This window comes from Pseudorca crassidens, chromosome 18 (genome assembly GCF_039906515.1).
Source record: "Pseudorca crassidens isolate mPseCra1 chromosome 18, mPseCra1.hap1, whole genome shotgun sequence".
NCBI classification, from domain to species: domain Eukaryota; kingdom Metazoa; phylum Chordata; class Mammalia; order Artiodactyla; family Delphinidae; genus Pseudorca; species Pseudorca crassidens.
This window is the reverse complement of record NC_090313.1, coordinates 74,197,250-74,219,868: the sequence shown is the minus strand read 5'-3', so window position 1 is coordinate 74,219,868 and position 22,619 is coordinate 74,197,250. Positions and strand designations below refer to the sequence as shown.

Here is a 22,619-nt window from a genome sequence, read left to right as displayed (position 1 = left end):
CCTTCATCTGGAAGTGAAGGTTTGCTGTCTGTCTGCTCCCTCCTCTGTCCTGTCTTCTCACTGCTTCTCTCTGTGTGCTGGACACTGGAGAAATTGGGACAAGTTCTTTTGGTGCTGCTTTTAGAGAAATGCACTAAGTCTATATGTGAAATCCGCCCCCCCCCCCACGCGCACTGTCTTTGCAGACGTTGTCGTTATGCACGGGGTGAAGTGTGACCGGCATTCGCTCACGTTTTGTGTCCGCCTGTGTAGCTCCCTGCTGGACAGCTCTAGTGTAGCCTCACAACAGGAACCCTCCTGGCCAGTGCCAGGTGCCTCGCTAGTTCTGTCAGCTACAAAGGCTGTTCTTATCCAAGAATCAGTCTGTTAGGGAATCTTATCAGGCCCAGAGAGCCAGCGGACAGAGGTGGTTGAGCCTCTGCCACTCATGGACGGGGCTGATCAGGGGTGGTGCTCCCTGATGGAGTGACTCCGCTGGCCCTGACGGGTGGGGGGAGGTTGGTTTCCCCAGTGCCCTGGCGTGAGCGGAGAAAGTGTCCGCCGGCCTGAGGATGGCGAGTAAAATGAGAAGTAGTAGGCGGTGGAGTGGAGCGCATTCGGACGCTGAAGTGTGTGTGAGATTGTGTAGATCAATTGCCTGTTGGATAAATGATGGTCAGCATTGTGCGGGAGGATTAATTGCGGGCAGCCTGCACACCCACGTAAAGCCCTACCAGATTATTGTTCTGCGTGTAGTTGGGGGACTAGGAGGCCAGACAGGCCTGTGTGGGTACGGTTCTGCCCCTTACTAGCTTTTCTGAGCCTCAGTTTCTCTTATTCTAAAATGAGAACAGCCAGCCCAAGGGCTGCTTTGAAGAGTAAATTAAATGGGTGTGTTTGTGTTCATAAATTGAAAACTCCCCGGCACTTAATAGGTAGTTGGCAGGCAGCAGCTGCTATTATATCAAGGCCGAAATATGATCTTTGGGAATAGTCTTCAGAAGTCAGGAGTCCTGGAGCTCTGCCCGTGTTGTTTTTGCTGAGCCGAGAACAGTGCCTGGCACGTCATGGGTACTCAGTCCCGCGGGCCCTTGGTACCCACAGGTTCTGCATCCTCAGATTCAACTAACTGGGGATTCAGCCAACTGTGGGTTGAAAATATTTGGGGGGCTTCCCTGGTGGCGCAGTGGTTGGGAGTCCGCCTGCCGATGCAGGGGACGCGGGTTCGTGCGCCGGTCCGGGAGGGTCCCACATGCCGCGGAGCGGCTGGGCCCGTGAGCCATGGCCGCTGGGCCTGCGCGTCCAGAGCCTGTGCTCCGCAGCGGATGAGGCCACAGCAGTGAGAGGCCCGCGTACCGCAAAAAAAAAAAAAAAAAAGAACAGAAAATATTTGGGGAAAAAATTCCAGAAAATTTCAAAAAGTGGAACTTGAATTTGCCACGCCTGCAACTACATACATAGCATTTACATTGTACTTACAACTAGGTACGTACATTACATTGTATAGGTATGATAAGTAATCGAGATGATTTAAAGTATACGAGAACCTGTGCCTAGGTTGTATGCAGATACCACCTCACTTTATAGAAGGGACTTGAGCATCCACGGATTTGAGTGTCCAGGGGAGTCCCGGAACCAGTCCCCTGCAGATACCAAGGGACAACTGTACTTACCGGAATGTGGAAGAATCTGGATAGGAGGCAGATTTCTGTGTGTTCAGCGACTGAGGAGTGCATGTGTGAAAGGGAGATGTGGCCACTTGGGAGACTTGCGTTGGGAAAGGCAGCCTGGGCCTGGTTTCCCTGACCCTGTTCCCAGAGATTCCCAGAGGACTCCCCATGGGTTCCCCCCTTAGATTTTTTGGGCAGCCCTCCTCCCCCTACACACCCAGCTCCCAAAAGTATGTGGGAAGGAAAACCTTTTTTATTTTCATCCTTAACATAGGAGGGAGAGTCTAACATTTACAAAAGGACTTAATCAGAAATAGACTCTGCCATACACACACACACCACACACACACACCCCACACCCCTTCCCCACCCCACACTTGACTTCAATGTACACGTGTGACAAGAAAAGTAACACTAATCAATCTGAATGGGATTATTCAACAATATTGGTGGCATAGCTGGTTTGAAATTTGGAAATCATTCATTTGGGGTGACACCTGGTAAGATATATGCCCACTCCAGGTGATTAAATAGTAAGATGACCACCAACAATACAATCAAACAGCAGAAAAACTAGAAGAAAATAGAATGTGATATTCATGAGGTCCCTGGAGGGTAGATGACTTTCAAGGATGAGAAGTGATCCAGGGATTTCACTACATGAAAGCGAAATCATCTGATGTGAAAACAAAACGTAGCCAGAGTGGAAAGTGTATTGGCTGCACATATGGTCAAGTATTAATGTTTGTTATATATACAAAGAGCTTTTCTAGGTTGATAAATAGTAGATACGCGGGAAAAAAGCAAACAATTGGGAAGAAGTGGAGCTGATAAACGTGGAAATAGGTCAGTTTCAGTGGAATCAAATAAATGCCAATGGAAGAAGCTACCCCTTTTATCTACTACACTTGAAAAACTCAATGAAAACAATACTTGGGCTGGCAAGGGTAAGCTCTCGTACGTTTTTGGTTGTGTTGGAAGTCAGTGTAAAATTTTTAGAAAGCAGTTTGACAGGCAATCCCCAAATCAATAAAGGCATAAATATCTAGTGATTTAGTGTTCTGGGAATTTATCCTAAGGAGATAGTACAAAAAAGAAAACCATCTATACACAGGATGTTTGCTGGAGTTTCATTTGTAATAGCAGAAAATTGGAAACATCTTAAAAGCTAAGGGAGTGGGACACGTCTCGTGGATGAATTCTGAAGTCATTAAAAGTGATTTTGAAGCTGATCATAATATGGAAAAAATTTATGATGTTGACTGAAAAATAGGAATACCATTTGACGTACAAAATGACTTCAGCTCAACATGTATGAAAAGAGAAGAAATATGTACTAATAGATATTTCCCATTGGAGTGATGGTGCTAACGTTTTGTTTTATAGTTTCAAACCGTATGTATTTAAGTAATTATCGTTAGGGGTGAGCAATAAGAAGAAATTAAAGAATTTCTATGAACATATAAAAGTCATTTACATGGTACTTGGCCTCCTGTTTCTGCACATTCCAGTTCTTTGTAGGCGAGAGTTTTGATAATAAGCCCCATCTTTATCCACAGATAGTTAAAGCAGAGCCCCAGGCTCATCAAATTCAAATCCTCTTCTGCTTTTCCCCCTTCCTCCAGCTTCCCTCCCTTCTCATAAGCAATTGGTTTCCTTGACTCTCAGGAACTAGCCTAGAGGCTGTTTTGTCCCCCAGACAAATAGTTGATTCCGTATTAAAATTCACTCCCTTTTCTGATTAACAAGTTCAAGTCCCATACAGCCGTCCCACTCAGTTACCATTCGTTGGTTTGAGAACACACCTCGCCCCCTGGAAAACTGCTGAGATGGACACAATCACCATCTAGCCCAGTGGTTCCGCCCTGGGTTATTATGCAGGAACCCGCAGTGCCATTAGAGGTGTGTGTGCCCCAGGGTTTGCAAGCCTTCTAACATAGCCCAGGGCTGAGGGACTTTGACCTTGGACAGGAGAGGTTAATACTAACCGCCTCAGCACTTCTGCTCCTCCGCGGTGGCTGCAAAGTGAGCTTTGTGCACCTGTCTCTGTGTTCGCCTGGAGCAGGCTTTCCAGTGAGGAAAAGAGAACTCATTTTAGCAGAAGAAGAATGTTTCACAGGTGCCACAAGGGTTTTAGGTTCTGCTGAAAACAGATATGCTTTAATATAAAGTTGATTTTCAGGCTCCAGCCCCCATACAGTTCTTCTTTGGAGTTCAGAAGTCATGGGTTAGGAGTCACTAATTATATCCCTGAGACTCTGGCTTTCTTCTCCTGCCACTTTGCCCACTTCTGAGAATCTGTGGAGATGAATTTAGGCGACCTAACCATCCTCGCCTCTCCCCCTATATATTCACAGATGCAGGAAGTTTTCTTACAAACATCTCCCTGTTGTGAGTTCCCAGTGTAACAAATGTTAACTACATAGTAACCATAGCAGGTATTTTATTATAAGGGTCATCGTTTCCTACACTATTTTATGGAGAAGACAAGGTTAACCTGACTTCCAGTTATTGGGCCAAACTACATAGATCAAAATTTGAGCTGTGCTCGTGTCCAGACGGGAGAGCTCTGGGCTTTAAGAATTTATCAAGGCAAGTGCTTGGCACCTGTAGCTACTGAAATTCCCAGGCTTCCTGGCTCATCAGGGGTTGTACTAATGGGTCAGGTGAGGAGTGTCTGCTGTAATTTACTACGTTTCTGCCGCTGCCGTTGTCACTGCTCACAGGGCCCAACTCGGCGTCTGGGTGGCTTAGTGGAACTGAAAGGCTGAAGGGGTGGATGTGGGTATAGGAGGTGCTCTGATTTCTGAGGCACTGACTTCATTCATTTATTCAATATATACTTCTTGAGTCCTTATTATTTGTCATCACTAATCTTTTTTTGTTTGTTTCTAGAAGTTTTTTTTAACAGCTTTATTGAAATATAATTGCTTTACAATGGTGTGTTAGTTTCTGCTTTATAACAGAGTGAATCAGCTATACATATACATATATTCCCATATCTCCTCCCTCTTGCGTCTCCCTCCCTCCCACCCTCCCTATCCCACCCCTCTAGGTGGTCACAAAGCACCGAGCTGATCTCCCTGTGCTATGTGGCTGCTTCCCACTAGCTATCGGTTTTACATTTAGTAGTGTATATATGTCCATGTCATCTGTAATCTTGTGTTTCTTTCCCACTCTCTTGAACCTAGCTATAAGCAGGCCAACCAAATTGTTAGAGAAGGGGGTGGATTGAGGATTAGTGGATTGAGCATAGTTCCACTATGTTCACAAACGTTGCACGTAAGACACTGTGTTATGTTTCCTGGCAGTAGTACCCTTGACTCCGGCGGGCTGTCTTGCCAGTGAATACTGTTGGTCACCAAGAGATTCAAGTCAGATGGTGGGTGGCTTGGTCAGTTCATCACCATCTCTGGAAAGCACACTTCAAGTTCCTGTAGCTTTGTTTGTTTGTTTGTTTTTTTGGTCAAGGAAGGGCAGCAACTTGGTTTAGTATTCCATTTCACACTAATAGAATGGAATAAGGGCTTTATGTTCTGTTGGGTTCATTTCTCTAAGAGTTTATCCTCTGAGTGATTAAAAGCCAAAGTGTCTGATGGAGAGTGTTGCATGAAAACATTGAAGGGAATAAGCAATCCTTTGTAGTGTCCTCAGAGCTAAACAAAACGACTGGAGACTGCCAGCCATCACCACAGCAGGGTCTTCAGTACAGAAGGATATGGGGAAAGGTGTTCACTTCTTCTTAAAACAGCTTTTCAAAATAGAACTGAGTTTCCTGCAATGCTCTGTGTAGGAGGACAGGAATTAGAGGCAACGGAATATTCTAGGGGTTCAGTAAAATATTTTGAGCCAGAATAAACCTGAGAGCTCTGGACTTCATATGAGCTTACTGTCTACTTGAGGCGGTCGTGTTTATAATGACCTTATGTAAGCTACCTCCGTCCCTCTTTTGGAGCGAGATAAAAAATTGATAAATAGTGAAGGTGACAATGCCAGGTTGTAAATGTGTCCAAATGAGTGTATGGTGTCCCGTGCACTCCTAGGAGGAGTTTGGGGTAGGGGGTGGTAGGAGGGAGGTGAGAAAGCTTTCTGGGGGAGGCTCAACTGATGTGCCAGGACCAGCAGCATGGATTCCTGAATCCAGTTTCTTAGAATAAAGCCTAAACTATTTTATAACTTATAATCCAGTTTTTTTGGTTACCTGCAAAGAATTAGGGGACTTTGGCTCTCAGTCTTATGTGAAAAGCGTAATAACAAGCAGGTGAGCAAAACAAAAATCTTTAAAAAGGCTATTCTGGTGTTTTTTTTCACCATTTAATAAATTTTAAACAAGTCATGATTGGTAGAACAGCAGTTAATGTTCATTGAATTAGTGGCTAAAGCCCGTGACTTTTAAAACCCTACAGTGGTAGCTTGATGGTGACCAAACTAAATCAAAAGATTTAAAAGGTGTGGGCCTGAAATTTTGCTTGGTCAAGAAGTTGTGGGGTTTTAAACTCACTAAGCAGAAACACCCCACTCAGATTCTTCACACCTAAGATGCCAGTTCCTTTAGGACCATTGGGCATTTTCAGCCTCTTCTGGGGAAAAATTGGGTGATTCCCAAGAGAGAGAGAAGTTGATGGACAAATAAGAACCGTGGTTATAAGTCTGTGGTCAACAGTTTATTTTCATTGTATTGTCCTTTTATTTTAAACATTTGTTTGTTTTTGCCCCCCTGTATGTAGTTGACGACTACTAGTAACTGAATTTTTTGGTTAGCATAGACACAGCTGCTCTTGGAGAATATGAAATCATAGTTGCACTCTTCACTTAAAATTTGAAATAAAATATAAGGAACTTTCAAGTGAATACAGCAAAGGAGCATGAGTGTGCATGTATGTATATGTATGTGTGTGCGTGTGAGTGTGTCTGTTTAGCCGCTCAGCCTGTCTGTGAAGCAGTTGGTAGCTTAGGAAGCAAACTGTAACAAGCTTAAGAATCACAGGTAAAGCTTCCAGGATCCAGCCTCTGAGATTCTGGCCGAGTAGCTCTGGGTTGGCATTCAGGAATCTGCATTTCTGATAAATATATATATATGTGTATATATATATATATATATATATATATATATTTTTTTTTTTTTGCGGTACGCGGGCCTCTCACTGCTGTGGCCTCTCCCGCTGCGGAGCACAGGCTCCGGACGCGCAGGCTCAGCGGCCATGGCCCACGGGCCCAGCCGCTCCGCCGCATGTGGGATCTTCCCGGACTGGGGCACGAACCCGCGTCCCCTGCATCGGCAGGCGGACTCCCAACCACCGCGCCACCAGGGAAGCCCCATTTCTGATAAATATTGATAAAGCCTGGGCTTCGGCTGTCACAAAGGCCCGTGATTTAGAGAAGCACTGCTTTAGAGGCATGAACTTGGAGCTGATGGAGCCCCTTCCATTTTCACTCTGGTTCTAGCTCCTTTCCCAGTCCTCTGGGTCAGACGCTCACTCATGTGTCAAGAGTCAAATTAAAGTGATGAAATACCCAGAAAATATGAAATGTTCATATTCAGTTGGCTAAGTGCCCAGCTGTTCTCAGCCGTTTGTGCTTCCCGGCGTGACTCTGGATTCCCCTGTAAGTGCTGGTAATGAGAGGCTGGGCGTGGTTATGCAAATTGTTTCAGCACCAAGTCTCCACTGGCTGCACGTCTTAAACTGGGAGAAAATATACCCTGTGGTGTGTGATAGTCAGGATTTCGGCTGTTGGGGGAATCTCCTGTACCGTGTGATGGATTGTGGTATTTCTAGCGTGTTCCACCCCAAATTAGCCCGTTGATTGGGCTGGCTCGGAAAGAGCAGTGTCATCGGCAACAGAGCCTCCGGTTTTCCCCGTGGGGACATCTTAGGGAAGACGGGGTACCCTAGAGTGATGGTCCCTGGGATGCTCAGCTGCTATGCTCTTTGTAATTGCTTTTCTCTTGTGATTTCCTTGATGAATGAGCCAAACTGTTTTCTTGAACACAAAACTGGAAACAAAACCATCTGAGGCTGTGGGAGAACTGCGCTTCGAACTCCTACTTTCCTTCATTTCAAAAGCTAATACATTGTTTCTGGGGGTTTCTTACAGGAGTAAACACTGGAGGAGCAGCGTCCGCGGATGGTATGTTTAAGTTTTCACGGGGAGTGCATTTGAGTGCTTCCCGAGCTAGGTGGTTCTGATGCTAATGAGCGTCTGCACGGGAGCACATGTGTGCGCTGCATTTCGCACCTGCATACGAGACGGTGGCCACTGTTACTGGTGGTGTTTACTGCACCGTCTCATTGTTTTGATCCTGTTTCAGCTTAAGTGTTAATTTATCCATAGCTCACCTGAAGCTGTGTGAATTTTTTTTTTTCTTCTGGTGAAATTCAGGCGACTGGAGTATCATTTTCCTGAACTTGAAGTAGTTGGTAAGCATAGATAATGGTAGAAGTGTGCAGGTAAGGGTGTGGCAGGAACAAAGAAGCGCTGGGGCCACCTCCTGCTTCCCGGCACATGGCCTTTGACGGTCCTGTTATTCATCTCCGTGGCATCTGTGCTTCTGCGCTGCCTAGAACTGTGGGTTAGGAATGTGCCGTGTGAAAATACTAACATGACTGATTCTTGCTTTTCAGCTAGGTTTTCACGTTTGTTTTCAGATGGTTTGAAGTAAATAGTGAGATTTATTATAAACTCTCTGCACAGAATTCTTATATTAAAAATAGTTTACATAAGATTTAAGCGGTGGTTTGCAAATAATGGTTTTAGGACAAACTATTGAATTTTCATTTTAACTTGTAGAATTTTGATTTAGCTTTTATTTTTGGTTGAGAACTAGGCAGGTAGGTTTCTCTGTCTTGTATAATTTGATAGGATTTGATAGGAGGAGGATTGGATATCCTCCTGTGTATGACTTCCAGGCCTGCATTTTCAAGTTGCTGCATCCTGCTTTTAAAAATGTATTTAATGATGGAGGGTTGATTGACGTTTTAAAATGAATTTTAAAACGCTAAGTTTTTGAGGACAGTAAGAGATCATGAATGCATCGAAATGCAGCATTTTATACCTGCTATCTGAAGCAAACATTGAAGTTACAGAAATAATCCCTAACCTCTGCAAGTCTGTGAAAATGTAAGCAAAAGTCTTAAATCGTATCTACTGTCCTGCAGTGGCAGGTGGGGGAGGGCAGAATGGTGGTGAAAGAATGTGCTGGTCTAGTCTTGTGTAAGACAGATGCCAAGAATGGGAAAATGTTTAGCTTCTAAAAGACCTTTGCCTCTTTGTATTAAGCAAACCCTCCTCTCTCTGTTACTACTCAGTAAACTTGCTTGTGGCTGTCACCCATTGGGGTATGTAATCATAGCTCTTTCTCGTCTTCCCACTTTCCCCCTCATATTTGATTTAATATTGATTAAAAACTTAAGGAAAAAAATTATAAGAAAAAAATGGAGGCGGGGCACTGTATTGACCAATAACGCAGAGTGACAGTTCTAGACCTCCTGCCTGTGCCAGGGACTTCGGAGGAGGAGAAATGTTATCCAGAACTTGGTGAAAATCTCCTGTGCAAAGTCAAAGGTTTGCTACTTTTCTGCCAAACATCACTTTGGATTGCTTAAAATATATCCAGTGGGAGGAAAGGTTAATACGAGAAGACTCACGTTGTATCAGTATTTAAATTCTCTGGTAACGCTTCAACAGGGCATTGGGGTTTCCTTCAATACTAAGGTGAAGCATATTGGCAGTTCCTGCATCAGGTGGAGAGCGTGAGTCCAGCAGCTGTGCTGAGGATGTCTCACCTAGACCCCGTCGTTGCTGTTTTGCCCCCGTGACTGACGGTGGCAGCTTCTCATCTTTCTCCTGAAATCCTGGTGCAGGGACCCAGGGGAGCGATTGCCAGCGCTGAGCCTCTTCTGCACCGCTGTCATAACCAAGATGTGTGATGTTGGCTCCGACTCCAGGGTCCTGGGACAGCTAACAGTCCTTTGAAGGGAATCCCGAAAAGACCCACGCAAATAATTCGACGACCACATAATCTTCATGCCTACTTCTAAGGAATTCAAAGCACTTTCTGTTCAAATCATTCATTTTTGTCTACCTGTAGCAGACGTGAGGGGGGCACAGGGCTGCTTTAAGGAAAATAGGAGGAGGAAATGGAAGTCGGAAGGATGGCATTTTCTCTCAAATTAAGAACCTAGTCAGTTTTGGATGTGCAGTTTAGCCGACTCAGGTGAAAATTCACACTGCAGTATAGTGATGTGTGATTTGCTACCTTATGGTAGTGTTGTCCTCTATGACAAATTCATCTGTTTCTTGCCTTGGAACCTGTATTTCTGTGGTGGTTTAACTCTCTCCCAGAGTCATCAGTAAGCAGTGACAATACTGGTGGTTTTCTGTTCGTTTATGCCGGAGTTCTAGGAAGCTCTCTATCATCCTTCTGGGTTGGGCTGTAGGGGGAGGAACAGGGTGGCCCTTCTGGTGTTAGACTGTGGGTCCTGGGTTCCATCTGCCCAGGGTATCCCTTCCATGCGGTTTGCTACTGCTTATATTTCTCCTTGTGCTAGAGTTTCATCCATTAGCAGGACTCAGGCCTTATAAAGGGAAAAATTGGGTTTAAATTAGTGCATTCTTAGCTTTTTGGATTTCAGGGACTAGAGAGCTATGGGAAAAATCTTCCAAATTTTTATTTTGCCAACGAAGTAGTTAAAAAAATCTTCAGTCACCTACCACCATCACTGTCATTCTTTTCTTGCTTTTGTTGCCTATAGAGAGTTCATGAAGGAAAGGATATTTTAACTCCAAAAAGGTAGGAAAGCTATAGTCTCAGACTATCGATCCTTTAGAGACAGAGTAAATTCAGCTTCATAAAGAGTTCACTATATGTCATCCTTTTTTTTTTAAATTTCACTGTAGGCTGACTGGTTAGAACTTTATTTCAGACCAGAGTCTGGGAAGCACTGGGCTGGGTGATCTCTAGGACTCCTCTCAGCATCCCCCTTCTGTAACTTGAGTGGGTGTAGGGTGCTCTTGGTTTCTCTTTAGCTCTTGGGTGCAGGCAGAAAGGAGGAGGTTGGTAAACATGAGTGCAGTACAGGACAATTGCCAGCAACTTCTCTTTCAAAACCACCCAGCTGTAATGTTTACACAGTGTTGATTTGCTCGTCTGCAAATCAGCTGCAGATCCTTTTCAAAGGGAAGAAATATTTAGAGCCATTGAAGAGCTCTGTAGAATCTTGACCTTGGCTTCAACTGCTACCCTAGTTGGACCTAACTCTCTTAAGTTGCTCTGGCTTTCTATGTCCTCAAAGCTAAGTAATTAAAGCTTCCAGTGAGTTTAACTGGGTAGCTCATTGTTCAGATGACTTCACATTGGTGTTGATCATAGAGCCCTTTCAAAGCTAGTAAATTCCAGTTCATTTTAACTGGAAAGTGATTTAAAAGTAATTTTACAATGGCTGTAATTTAAAAGTAATTTTACAATGGCTGGAGTTTCATTGGTCCATCTGTAAATTGCTTATCATTGTGAAGAAGGGCTCTTTTTCCGTTTTGTTAAAGGGTTTTGTTGAAAAGAGCTAGTGTCAAAAAAATTAAGGGAGCAGATCCCTGTATGTTTTGTGTCTGTTTTCTGTGCAATACAGAATCTGTTTTGGTTATCATCAGGTTTTTGAATTACTTTAAAATGTTCACCCTTGGGCCAACACAGACTCTGATTTCTTCATACACATTGGAAAAAAGTATATGGACTATGATTAGATTGAAAGTTTTACTTAAAAAAAAAAACTTAGGTCTTAGGAGGAGTCCAAATGAAATACCTCTTCTTGTTTGAGTTGTAAAACAAAAACAATCTTGATAATATTTCCATTCTCCAAATGATGACAAGTGGCCTCAGCTGGAGAAGCAGGCAGATGACGGGATAGGGGAGGAGCGGGGAAGGACCACTGGACTGGATGGCCCCGTCCCAGCCTCTCCCATCTCTTTTTCAGTGAAGATCTCTGCCGGACTGTTTCCCATCTCCTCGCAGTGGTTGCCATGGCTGTTGACGTCCATGCCCCTCATAGCAATTAAGCTTGTGGACTTGTTGGGATTTCTCAAGTTTGGTTAGATTTGCAATTGGTCAAGGATAGTGGCTAGAAAGACATAGGGGTTTGTAGGAGCAGCTCATGAGAGAGAGTAGGGTGACAAGACATTGGAGGTTTTCAGGAAGGGAAGGAAGCATGTGACCTGATTCATGGTTTAAAAAGATGACTGTGCTTATTCGTGGAGAGTAGCCTGCAGAGAGCCAAGTCGGGAGGCGTCTGCATAAGAGACAAATGGTGTGGACTCTGGTGATGGTGGGCAGCTGAGGAAGAATGGGTAAGTTTAGAATATGTTTCAAAAGTTGTGTTGATAGGGAATTCCCTGGCAGTCCGGTGGTTAGGACTCCGTGCTTCCAGTGCAGAGGGCCTGGGTTCTATCCCTGGTTGGGGAACTAAGATCCTGCGAGACATGCAGCACAGCCAAAAAAAAAAAAAAACTTAAAAAAAAAAGTTGTGGTGATGGATGTGATGGGGGAGTGGAGGAAAGAGAGGACTAGAGGAACACTCTTAGGTATTGGGAGATGTGATGCTCTTTACTTAGTTGGGGTAGTCTTGGAGAATAGTGGATTTGGCAGAGAAAAGCAAAAGTTTTGGATATGGTAACTTTGAGATTCATATTAGGCATCCAAAGGAAGGTCTGAGGGGCATAACCAATATGTGAAGAGTTAATGGCTGAGACTTTTCCAAATCTGATGAAAGACATCATAGACACAAGAAATCTCACAAACTCCAAATACACAGTCCCTTCCACAGAGTAACGATAAAACTGACAGCTGACTTTTTTGATAGAATCAATGAAAGTCAGAAGACAATGCAATTACGTGTTTAAAAAGCTAAAGGAAAATAAATACCTGCCAACCTAAAATTTTATATCTAGTGAGAATGTCTTTCTAAGACAAAGGCAAAATAAAAACATTTTCAGGCAAAATAAAACTTAAAAAAAATGTATTGCCAGCAGACCACAATGGAAGCATGGAGATATAAGAAGGAATAATTAGTGGTCCAAGAGGCCAAGGTTGAAGCTGCAGTGCTTTTTATGACCTTATGATCAGGGGTCACATACTGTTACTTCCACCAGATTAGTCACAGAGGAGCAACCCTGGTTCACTGTGGGATGGAACTGCACAGGGGCAAGAATACCAGGAGTCACGGTTCATTGTAGGCAATTTTGGGGGCTGGCTACCATGTCAATTATTTTTTTTTACATACTATAAAAAATGTTTTGTTTTGGGCTTCCCTGGTGGCGCAGTGGTTGAGAGTCCGCCTGCCGATGCAGGGGACACGGGTTCGTGCCCCGGTCTGGGAAGATCCCACATGCCGCGGAGCGGCTGGGTCCGTGAGCCATGGCCACTGAGCCTACGTGTCCGGAGGCTGTGCTCTGCAAAGGCAGGGGCCACAACAGTGAGAGGCCCGTGTACCGCAAAAAAAAAAAAAAAAAAGTTTTGTTTTAAGTGGGTTCACTCTGAGGGGTCTTGATTTGGTATCAATTATCTTAAGATAAGTAGGACCTCTCAAATCATTCTTTTATAGATGTTCTTATCATAATTGTAATTTACATGTATTTGTGAGGTTTACTTTGTTGTCTCCACCTCAAGACAATATTTTTTGAGGGAAGGAGCCAGTGTATTCCCACCAAGTAGCACAGTACATGGCACATAATAGGTGCTCAGTAAAAATATATTAAATAAATGAATTCAGTAGAAGTTATTTGTTCTTTGTTAGGGAAACTCAAAACTTAGGTTAAATAGATTCATTTTTTGGTTTTGTTTTTATTATTCTGGGTATGCCCTTACATTGCTGCTTTATTAAGCCTGTGTTTTGAGGGCTCTGTATTCATGTGATTGTTCTATTTTAAAGGATTAACTTAAGTCTATGCTATTGTGGAAGGAAAAAATATCCCATAGGTAAGTATATGCTGTTGGATTGATAAGAATTTAACTTCTTCCCAGGGAGAAAATTGTTCAGCTGAATTCTATAATTGAGCACTTGGTGTCCCTCAAAAATGTTGATGATCATTTCAACAACTTGGAGTAAGAAAGATAAAATTGTATCTTTATTTTTTTTATTTTTTATTTTTTTGCGGTACGCGGGCCTCTCACTGTCGTGGCCTCTCCCGTTGCAGAGCACAGGCTCCGGACGCGCAGGCTCAGCGGCCATGGCTCACGGGCCCAGCCGCTCCGCGGCATGTGGGATCTTCCTGGACCGGGGCACGAACCCGTGTCCCCTGCATCGGCAGGCGGACTCTCAACCACTGCGCCACCAGGGAAGCCCAAAATTGTATCTTTAAATGAAAAAAATTGGTTTCTGTTCATAGATATTAAGAATGTATCAGTAAGTAAGAATTATTCTTATTAAAAAGATTTATAGCAATTTTAAAGTGATTATTTTGTAGGTTTCCTATTTGTAATGTTCTAGAATTTGTTTTATTCATCACTTGTTTTGCCTACTAAAACCCAAACTAAAAAACTAAAGTGTTTTTAAATTCAAAAATTGATGAGACTTGCATAGGTGGCAGAATGCCGGGAAGGACCAGATTCTTAGCTGCCTACACACTATTATCCTGAGATGCTGTTATTTATTTATTTTTAAAATTATTTTTTAAAAATTTATTTTATTGAAGTATAGTTGATTTACAGTGTTGTGTTAATTTCTGCTATACAGCAGAGTGACTCAGTTATGTGTATATACGTATGTATCTATTCTTTTTCATATTATTTTCTATTATGGTTTATCACAGGATGTTGAATACAGTTCCCTGTGCTGTACACAGTAGGACCTTGTTGTTTATCCATTCTCTATATAATAGTCTGTGTGAGATGCTGTTATTTAAATGATTTCGCTAACAGCTGAAACCTGACTTCCTTTGAGGGGGTTTTAGCCTTTCTCATCTCTTCTCTGCCTTCCTTCAGAATTAAGGAGCCTCATCTTGGACATTGGATCAGTGTTTTGTTCCCCCACAGATAATAAATTCTGAAGCAGAGAGACTCTGTCCTTGAAGAGTTGCCTTCATATGCTTGTGCAGAACACCTAGTTGAGATTAGTTAAGTAATGACATTTATTAGCACACGTAAATATGGAAACCAGAAGGTGGTGTAGGATTCAATGTGACATCATCTAGAGGTGCCAGTTCCATTCCCATGTGAATGTCTTGGCTCTCCCCTTCTCCATATCCTCAAGCCATCGTAGAGAAGGCTGCAGCATCTCCAAGCTTCTCAACTCAACACACAGTCTAGAGGAAGAGAAAACGACTTCCTGGAGGTCCCACAAAGTAGGGGAAAGGCTTTTCCAAAAGGTTCCAGGGAAGCAGTCTTTGTGGATCTTTGACTTCGGTGGAGTCACAGACCCATTCCTGATCCCGTCTTTGGTGATGGGAATGGAATTGTCCTTGGAACAGTCAGGGTGAACCGTGGAGCCAGGGATGTGGCCAGCTTCTCCTGGGGGGATGCCTTGGAGGAAAAGTGAATACCTGAACAAAGTCAAGTTTATCAGGAAGGAGGGTGGATGACCGACACAGTATCCCCTACACTCCCTGTTGTGTCCCTGGTACCTAGAACAGTGCCTGGCACATAATAGGTTGTCTGTAAATGTTTATTAAATTAATTTGTCCTTTCATCTTCTGGCATCATTTCTCAGACTCTTTGTTTTCTTTTCTTTCCTGGGACATAAACATTTATACCTTGCTTATTATTATCTTACTTTTAAAAGCTATTTTAAAAACACTTATGTAAATAGCCTGTTGCTATTTCACAATTAATAGAATTATTAAAAATAACTTACAACTAAAACAACTTGAGAGGTATGTGTTTAGACAACTTTGCTAGCGTATCCCAGTCTAAGGGCTCATCTTGAATGAAACTAAAAAAGCAAATTTGATCTATTACTTATAACTTGTAAGCCAGTGGAAGTGTAACAGAGAATGTCATCTTATAATGATGGCATATGGTAGGAACCGTAAAATCTCACATTACTTGTCGATACTTGTTCAGTTAAACGAGGTGAATTTAGTGTGAGATTACTATAAATCCTGTAACTAAGGCGGTGATGATGTTGCTTTAGTAAAAGAATCTGTTAAGAAGATGCTCAGAAGCTTCCCCACTGATCTGTAGTAATATGGGTACATGTGTATTTTACCTGTTGATGTAATAAACTGTAATTCCGTTCTGATATTTAATTAAGTATGTTTAGCCTCCAGATAACGGATGCCCTGGCTGATTCTCTGCCCTGGTGCTTGTTGCCTCACAGGCAGCACAGGCCTTAGAGGTACTGGCTCCTGTGTTTCACCACATCCCAACATGTGATCCTTTGCACTTGGAAATGAAGCTACTGACCTGCTGAGTATAGAGCGTGGTCTGTGTGTTTTCTCTAGTTATGGTGCAAGGTTTGTACTTAATCATTTGAGTCATGGCTGGTGTATTAGGGTGCATGCTTTGTGGCTCCGAAAGACTTGCATTGATGTATATGAGGATCAAACCTACTTTTTGATGGCCTTTAGTCTAATGGTTCAGAATACTTTGAAACATTGAGTTTTGTGGCTTACAAAATGATGTATTTTCGTCAAGTGCCTGGTGGTGGATAGGAAAACTCAGGTGAGAATGGGCTTTTCCCCAGGACATCTCTGGAACCAGGGAGAAACAAAGTTTAATTACTATTTAAGACTTCCTTTTCTTCCCCCCGCCATTTTCATATTCCTCTGTGAGGTTAATTCCAAGTAGGAAGTTCACATTTTAGACCTGAATGCAGGGTCATGGCGTTGAGGGTAGGGTTTACTTCCTGGAATGTTTGTTTCATTGGTTGCCATGAGACTTCTCCAGGCCCATTGTTTTATGTACTAGTCGTATGAAACCTTGATGGGGGGCTCCCCTTGCTTGAGTTCCCTCTTGAAACATCCTTGCTGCAAATTTGAGAGATGCATATCTCTTGGGTAGGTATATTGCTATGTGTGTTTTAAGAGAGAGTTTTAAATGATTTTCATCGAACAGTAGAGTCCCTTGATGATCCAGCAGAGGTTGAAAATTGATGTGAGTGAGAAATTCTAAAGTGAGGAGAGAATTTCCCTTTAGTGTTGAGTGGCCAGTTGACATTGATACTTGGGATGTATCCAGGCACCATGAGCATGATAAGTGGTTTTCAGGGTCAGCGCTCTACAACCTGTGAGGAGAACAGAGATGGTAAAGGTGGATGGATTGACTCGGGTCAGTGAGCCAAGGGGGGCAAGAAGTTGAAGTTGTTTGTACTAATAATTTCTGAAGTGATAGCTCACGGGGTTGAGGCAAAGAAATGGTGCTAGGAAGGATCCGACATAGTGAAAAAAGACCGAGGTTCAGCTACTAGAAGACTCTATTCACCATTTCATTAAACATTTAGGCAACCTTTGCTGAAACTTTATTTCACCAACACTTTGTCTTACATTTCTGTTCAACACATTCTGGTTAATACTGTGATTTAAGGAAGAAATCAGTGTTCATTGTGCTTAGCTCACACCCATTCTGAAGAATTATGAAAAAAGCATTTGCTCTTGGTGAAATTGAAATCTCATTTCCTTCCTGTCTGTTCCTTGTTGTTTCTCACTACAGATCACTCAGGCTAATGAGAAAAAATTAAATGTATTTTATCAAGAACAGAATAAATATAGCAAGGTGGATCCCTGAATATTTATGAAACATAGCAGTAAATGAATAAAGGAAGGCATTAATAAATAAAGTTTGTTGTTCTCTCTTGGATTTTGTGAAATGGAAAAGCAGAGTCCAGGAATCCTGGTAAATACTCTGACATATCCTGCTAATATTTTATTAGCATGCTAATAATTTAGATCATAGCACTGTATTTCTCCACCAAAAAGCAAAGGTTAGAAGAAAAGGAAAATTAAATATTGAAAAAAATCTATGGATTTTGTAATAGGAAAAATAAATTTTGATGTAACATGCATAATTTGGAAAACTTGGGAATATATATAAAAAGGAAAAGAAAAACTGAATGTTAGTCATACTAGTCAGCAATAATCCCAGATAATGTTTTGAGTATTTTATTCCAGATTTTGTTTTCCTGTGTATAGCTTTTTTTTTAAAAAATTATTATTGTGGTTGGGGTTATTTTTAGTAAGTTTCAAGCATTTATGTTACATGAAAAGATAAGGTGGACAGTTGGAGAGAAAGATGACTGTTTCACCCATGGTTAAGAGTACAGTATGGTCTATTGTTGAGAGAAATTTTATAAAATTTGGAGTTCTAGGGCTTCCCTGGTGGCGCAGTGGTTGAGAGTCCGCCTGCCGATGCACGGGACACGGGTTCGTGCCCCGGTCTGGGGAGATCCCACATGCCGCGGAGCTGCTGGGCCCGTGAGCCATGGCCGCTGAACCTGCGTATCCGGAGCCTGTGCTCCGCAATGGGAGAGGCCACAGCAGTGAGAGGCCCGCGTACTGCAAAAAAAAAAAAAAAAAAAAAAAAAAAGAAATAAAATAAAATATGGAGTTCTAGAAAAGACTATAGTTATCTATTTGGCTTTTTGATTTAATATATTTTTATAGGACTATGCCTGTAAAAACGAAAGATGAAAGACCTAGAATAGCCAAGAGAATTTTGTCAAAGATTATAGTTGGAGGACTTAATGTTACTGAATTTGGTATCGGCCTAAGGACAGACAAAGGTCAATGGAACAGAATAAAGAGCCCAGAAATAAACCCGCACATTTAAGGTCAATTGATTTTTGACAGAGGCGCCGAAGTATTTCAGACGGGGAAGGGTAGTCTTTTCAACGCATGTTGCTGGAACAATTGAACATCTACAGGCAAAACAGTGAATTTAGACTCTTATCGCACATCAAATGCAAAAATTATCTCAAAGTGAATCGTGGACCTAAATTTAAGAATTAAAACTGTAAAACTCCTAGCAGTTTGATTTTTGTGTGTGACTTTGCACGGAAAAGATTTCTTAGGTATGACATCAAAAGCGTGACCCATGAAAACCTTAGTAAATCAGACTTCACTAAAATTAAAAACTTCTGCTTTTCAAAAAACAACACGAGAAAATGGAAAGACAAGCCACAATTTAAAACTTTCGTTCTGCAAAAGGTCTTCTTAAGAGGATGAAAAGACAAGCTCCAGACTGGAGAAAATATTTCTAAACTACATATCAAAAAAATGGACACTATCTAGAATATATAAAGAGCTCTCAAAACTTCAATAGTGGGCTTTTCTGGTGGCGCAGTGGTTGAGAGTCTGCCTGCTGGTGCGGGGGACACGGGTTCGAGCCCTGGTCTGGGAGGATCCCACATGCCGCGGAGCGACTGGGCCCGTGAGCCACAACTACTGAGCCTGTGCGTCTGGAGCCTGTGCTGCACAGCCAGAGAGGCTGTGATAGTGAGAGGCCCGCACACCGCGATGAAGAGTGGCTCCCGCTTGCCACAACTAGGGAAAGCCCACACACAGAAACGAAGACCCAACACAGCCAAAATAAGTAAATTAATTAATAGAAACTCGTACCCCCAACATCTTCAAAAAACAAAACAAAACAAAACTTCAATAGTAAAGAACAAAATATCCAGTTGGAAAATGGGCAGAGGACATAAGCATGAACAGACTTTATGGATATTTCACTGAAGAAGGATACGCAGATGGCAAATAAGCACGTGAAAAGATGTTCAGATCATTAGCCATCAGGGAAATGCACATTAAAACCACAATAAAATATTGCCACACATCTATCAGAATGGCTAAAATAAAATATAGTGACTTTGAAGGTAAAAATGGTGAGCTTAATTTAAAAAAATAGTGACACTAGCAAATGCTGCTGAAGATGCAGAAAACCTGGATCATTGATATATTTTCTGGTCAGAATGTAAAATGCTACAGCCACTCTGGAATCCAGTTTGGTAGTTTCCTATAAATCTAAACATGTCTTTACCAGCAATTGCACTATTGGGTGTATATCCCAGAGAAATGAAAAGGTACATTCACACGTAAACTTGTACACAAATGTTCATAGCAGCTTTATTCAGAATATAGAAGAAGTGAAAACTGTCCAGATGTCCTTTAATGAGTGAATGTTTAAACAGCTGTGGTATAGCCATACCATGGAATATGCTGTAGTGGTAAAAAGGATCAATACATGTGACAACTTAGATGCATCTCCAGGGAGTTATGTTGCATGAAAAAAAGCCAATATCAAAAGGTTAAATAATCTATTAATACAACATTCTTAAAGGAACAGAAGTATGCAGATGGAGAACAGATTAGTGGTTGCCAGGGGTTTGAAATGGGGGACAGTGTAGCTGTTGGGGGGTAGCACAGAGGAGCCCCATGGTGCTCAAACGGTTCTGTATTGCAGTGATAGTGATGAGATTTAGACTGTGGTTCCACAAATCTAAACATGTTATAAATTGCATTGAAGAGATGCTCACCATTACTAATCATTAGGGAGAGTAAATCAAAACCACCCATTAGGATAACTATTATTAAAATAACAGGAATAATAAGTGTTGGCCAGCATATGGACGAATTGGAACCCTTGTGCATTGCTGATGAGAATGTAAATTGCTGCAGCCATTATGGAAAAGAGTATGAAGTTCCTCAACAAATTAAAAATAGAACTACCATATGATCCAGCAGTCCCACTTCTGGGTATATATCCCAAAGAATTGAAAGCAGAGACTCGAACACATACTTGTACACCCATGTTCACAGCCACATCATTCACAGTAAGCAAAAGGTGGAAGCAATCCAAATGTCCATTGCCAAATGGGTGGATAAGTGGATGTGGTGTATCCATCCAGCGGACTATCACTCATCCTTAAAAAGGCCGGACGTTCTGAGATGCTACAGTATGGATGGACCTTGAAGACATTACGCTAAGTGAAATAAGCTGGAAATAAGAGGACAAAGGTATGATTCCGCGTATAGGAGGTACCTTCAGTAGTCAAATTCATAGAGACAAAAAGTAGAATGGAGGTTGCCAGGGGCTAGGAGGAGGGAGGATTGAGGGGTTATTACCTGATGGGCACAGAGTTTCAGTCTGGGAATATAAGAGTTTTGGTTGGTGGTGACGGGTGCACACAGCATGTGTGTACTTAATGCCGCCTGAAAATGGTTGAGGTGGTACATTTTCCGTTACGCATATTTTACCGTAATAAAGAGAAATGCGTGGAACTGCACCGCTCACGCACACACAGAAATGTGTGCATTTAACTGGTTAAATCTGCATTAAGTTTGTAGGTTGTACCAATTTTCTGGTTTGATATTTTCCTGTAGTTTAGCAAGATGTTCCAGTGAGGGAAACTGGGTGACGAATACATGGGACCTCTGTATTTTTTTGGCTACTTCCTATGAATTTATAATTATCTCAAAATAAAAAGTTCTTTTATTTTTTAAATACAAGCCCCAGATTTCCCTGGTGTACAGGAATTGGACAAAACTGGCTGTAATTATTGGAAGAGTTTGCCATTTTGTTAGGTTCTTCACCCATATGTAATTTAAGAATTAAAATTCTAAGGTCTAATAGAATTTTCCATTTGCACCTTTTTTTTAATGTAAGAGACCACTTGGAATGACTGTACTGAAATTTATCAGTGATTGATTTTTTTTTTTTTTTGGTATGTGGGCCTCTCACTGTTGTGGCCTCTCCCGTTGCGGAGCACAGGCTCCGGACGTGCAGGCTCAGCGGCCATGGCTCACGGGCCCAGCCGCTCCGCGGCATGTGGGATCCTCCCTGGACCGGGGCACGAACCCGCATCCCCTGCATCAGCAGGCGGACTCTCAACCACTGCGCCACTAGGGAAGCCCTCAGTGATTGATTTTGACTTCAGGTTATTATATTTTCCAGACGAAAGAACGAAAAAAAGAACAAATGAATGAATGGATGAATGAATGAATGAATGAATGAATAAATAAATAAATTTCTGTATAGTTGACTTTCTCTTAATAGATTTGGTTTGGGTGTTTTAAGAAAAGCATCATTCATGTTTTGCTTTTTATCTTGCTTTACAGTGATTCTTTTTTTTTTTTTTTTGGATACATCATCTGGTAAACATTAGAGAGAATTTGGTGAAAATACAGACTTTTGTGTTCAACTAGGTTGAAGACTGTTCTTGGCCCCTGAGTGATGCCAGAAGGCCAACAAGGAGGAGAGTGTCAGCAGTGTTTATTTACCTCTGTGGATAGAAAGGAGGAAAAGGAGCTGACATTGATGGTCAACATTTATGGAAGCCTGTGCTCCCACTACTGTGCAGATGCTTTTCTACGTGCCCTACTTAGGGGGGTTAAGTGTTCTCCAAAAGAGGATACTGAAGCCCAGAAAGAAACGTGCTGTTCCCAAGTTGCGCAGCTGATGAGTGCCTGAACTGGGGTCCAGACTCGCTTGGGAGAGGCAGTGACGTGCGGAGCGTGCGCAGGCTTTGGGTCAGGTTTAGGAGTGTGTCCGTCGTAACCATCCTCACTCACCTTTCGCCCTGGATGGCCCTGCCTTACAGGCAGGAGGTGTTGACAGCACACATTTGCATGGATCAGTCCTAGAGATGAATATTAAATATTATATTTCAAAAGAGTAGCTACATTACCTGTTGATTTGTTATATATTCAGTAGATATTATTGAGTCCTTCACTGGTTCCAGGCACTATTTCAGGCACTGGGCATATAGCAGTGGACAAACCAAACCAAAATCAAGGAAAATAAGTAAGAAATATATGTATGCTACGTGGTCGTGAGGGTTGTGAAAACACGTTCGGAAGGAAGGGTGATGGCTGTGCTGGGATAGCTGATGTTTTGAATAAGGTCATTAGGGAGAACCTCACAGGGTCCCCTGAAGGTGAGGAGGAGTGAGGCTGCAGACCTCTGGGGGAAGGACACTCCAGACTGAGGGAATGGCAAGTCTTACAGCCCTGAGATGCGAATCTCTCTGTGCACTTGGAGCAGCAAAGTGG

At 42.4% G+C, this 22,619-nt stretch overlaps 1 protein-coding gene across 8 annotated transcripts in view; it reads left to right on the top strand.

The window, feature by feature from the left end:
• Nucleotides 1-22,619, top strand: part of MTUS2 (microtubule associated scaffold protein 2) — a 494,370-nt gene that overhangs the window by 37,812 nt on the left and 433,939 nt on the right. Inside the window, exon 4 of one of the 8 annotated variants that reach the window (XM_067713574.1) lies at nucleotides 7,746-7,778. The exons of the other annotated variants lie outside the window; for them this stretch is intronic. The gene's annotated coding sequence lies outside the window, so the exon portion shown is untranslated. The remainder of the gene's footprint in view (nucleotides 1-7,745; nucleotides 7,779-22,619) is intronic. 8 annotated transcript variants of the gene reach the window in all.